Genomic DNA, 3,153 nt, shown 5'->3' on the forward strand with positions numbered 1-3,153 from the left:
TGCCCCCCACTTTATGTACTGGAGTGTTGAAAATGCATCAGTTCATAATGACCTTAAACTGATGGAGTCCCATGATTCTTATGTTTGTTTTGGTATGGTTTCACTTACACTTAAGCTTGTCAAACTGCAGTTGCACTGCTCCGTGAAAAAAAGGGAAACTGATCACAAAAATTCTCATTTTGCTCTTTCCACAAGTAAGATTTTATCTTGCATTATAATAACTGATCATCTTTCTGTCTGCATATATCTTTCTGCGTGCATATGTACATGCATATCCTCATACTATATACAGAGGTGTACATGTACATGTTGCACATGCATGCATATGTGTTTGCATATTTGCCCTTATGACTAACAGCTTTTTTTCTATCATAACTTCAAACATGGCACATTTTCTTAATATCATGCATACATTAGTAGGTTGAAAGTTTCAATCAGCTACAGATCAAAATGGGCATTCTTTTCTAGAATTCGATTGAGTTTGTATTTTTCCACTTCTTTTTCTGAACTTTTTTTTTTCAATTTATATGTATATATATGTTTTTTGGAATTGTCTGAGAATTAAGGGTTGATGTTTGATATTCCAGTTTTAAAAGACCAAGATTGTTAAATTGATTGTGGATTGATGTTATGGTTAACCTATTTTTAAAATTTCTTTATCGATTAAATGGGTTGCTTTATGAATACATTTTTTGCTACTTTTTCCCTAAAGAAAATCAAGAAAATTGCCAAGTATTATTCATCAATCTCTTCCATAAATAATTGATCTTGCTTAATTTATATTTTTGTCACTTCATATGCTTTCCTAGAGGCCCAACTTGTAACTCCTCAGAACCCACTCTGCTGTAAGATATTACGATATATGACGGTTCCCAGTAGGTTAAGTTACAAGTTATTATATAGAGTTGGTTGGATATCTTCTATTTTTGCAAATGGTGTTAATAGTTAGTTGGATGATGAATAATACTTGTGATTGTGAATGACAATAAACAACTTATTATGTGTGTGTGTGTGTGTGTGTGTGTGTGTGTGTTATCCTTGGAGGATTTATTTTTTAAGGGGACATGATATTCTTGTAGCCTATGGTATGGTGCCCCAATATTGCTCGTATGTTACTAGTATGTAGTAGATATTACTAGGTTAATTTATCAAAACAAAATTCGTTTCTTTAGTTTAAAATTCATTCTATTATTATTTAGCTAGATGATGAAGTCAATTGTGATTGATCATGTAATTGTTGTATAGGACAGTCAGTTGCCTATTTGAGAATTTTTATATGGCCAAGCATAGATATAGTGTGCTTTAGGAGGCATAAAAATTCTCAAATTGGATTGGATCTTAAGCCCTTTTTTAACTCCGCCAATGCAACTACTTGCATTGCCGGTCCCAAGCCCGGGTAAAGGAAGAGGGAGAAGGGTTGTTGTATGATTTTAGATCAAATTAGTTGCAGGTTCCTTCTACCATGTGCTGCTCATGCTTTGAACTTGTGCTATGGACTTGTTTTCTGGCTCCTGCTTCTTTGCCATTTATACTTGCTAATAGTTGAGATAGATGCTGCTTCGCTTCTGCACGTGAATCTGTTAGCGCTTCCTTTCTTTCTTCATACAACTATAGGCCATGTCTAACTTTGTTTTTTGGAGTTCTAAGTGTATATTTCTCCTTAAAATTACAGGGCTAAGGATTTTACTGCAGTAGAACAACTTGTGAAAGCATTCACGAATATTACATACAGCGACCAGGTATGAACTGAGATGCAAATATAATTTGTTGTTGGTTATGTTGTTGCTGTTGTGTGAAGATTATGCGCTTTCTTTTAGTTTAGTGAGCAAAAAATATTCTTGTTGTCTTCACTGTGTTAGGTGGATGATCTCTCAAGGATGTATAGGCTATTTTGTAGAATAACTAGAGGCTTAGATCCCGTTTCTCAAATACTTAAGCAGGTGGGGTGCATTTCCTTCCAAAGTTGCATTTTGGTTTTATAAATAGAACATAGCAACTACCCTCTTATGTTTATCTTGCCTCTCTATGGTTACTGAGTGCTTTGTGATGCAGGATGTTACTACTGAAGGAACCACCCTGGTTAAACAAGCAGAAGATGCAGCAAGTAACAAGAAAGTGAGTTCTTCTCATTTTCTTAGTCTAAAACATTGTTGGTTTATCTAGCTAGAATAGAATAAAATGGTGGGACAGATTCATGTAGCCAACCCCAATTAATTGGGACGAGGCTTAGATGATGATGATGATGAATTGACAGTTAGTTGTGAGCTGTGGTACGATTTTAGATACCCGCTTATGGTCCACATTTCAAAATACAAATAGCAGGCTATCATTTTCTACTTTAAAGAATTGTGCATTTGATTGGCTTTGTGAGGTAATTTTAAGACCGGTGAGCATTGGAAATTGTGATAGCAATACAGGTTTCAATTGAATTATATATAATTTTAAAAAATATAGAGGATTTATCGGCGCTTAGATAGATCTTTAGCGGCGCTTTCTATACCAGCGCTTCTGTCAGAAATACCAGCACCAACAAAAGCGCCGCTGAAACCAGAGAGACCGCCGGAATGGACTCTACTCTCGGAGCGCCGGTAAAAATAGTTTAGCGCCGCGAAATCTTTTACCAACATGCCCCTCGGCAGGGCGTAAAAGGATATGCCGGCATTTTTAGGGGGTTTTAGCGGCGGTTTGGCCGCCGATAAAAGTTGGTTTTCTTGTAGGGTAAGGTAGGGCCCAAGGGGAGGTCAAAATGGCTGTGGCAGGATCAATGAAGATAAATGCCAGGGTGATTTTGCTAACGGTTTTGATCATATCCTGTGGTTACAGTACACACCCATGTTGATTTTTTTAATTCCATTCATTAGCTCCTTTTGTTTATTTGAGGCAAAAGTATGTCCAAGTCGGCCTATGAGCTGTCGAACTGAGCTTAGACCTAGTCCAGCATGTGAGCTAATGAAGCGAAAGACTTTAGGGTTTAAAATTTTAGTTTTTCTATTACTTAACTAAGTCAAGCCGAATTCAAGTTATATATCTAACTGAGTGGAGTCGAGCTCAGTCGAACTCGACTCGAAATATTTTTGAGCTCAAAAATTAAGCTCGACTCGGCTCAGACTCAATTTCTAACCAAGTCAAATTAAACTTTTTCGAGTCGAGTCG

The 3,153-nt window shown here is 36.6% G+C and overlaps 1 long non-coding RNA gene across 1 annotated transcript; it reads left to right on the forward strand.

Moving 5' to 3' along the window:
• Window positions 1-1,446: 1,446 nt before the first annotated feature.
• Window positions 1,447-2,221, forward strand: LOC131256396 (uncharacterized). The gene is made up of 3 exons (XR_009176788.1): window positions 1,447-1,739; window positions 1,860-1,940; window positions 2,053-2,221. It is a non-coding gene; the product is annotated as an uncharacterized LOC131256396 (long non-coding RNA).
• Window positions 2,222-3,153: the final 932 nt, after the last annotated feature.

Source organism: Magnolia sinica, chromosome 9 (genome assembly GCF_029962835.1).
Source record: "Magnolia sinica isolate HGM2019 chromosome 9, MsV1, whole genome shotgun sequence".
Lineage (NCBI taxonomy): Eukaryota > Viridiplantae > Streptophyta > Magnoliopsida > Magnoliales > Magnoliaceae > Magnolia > Magnolia sinica.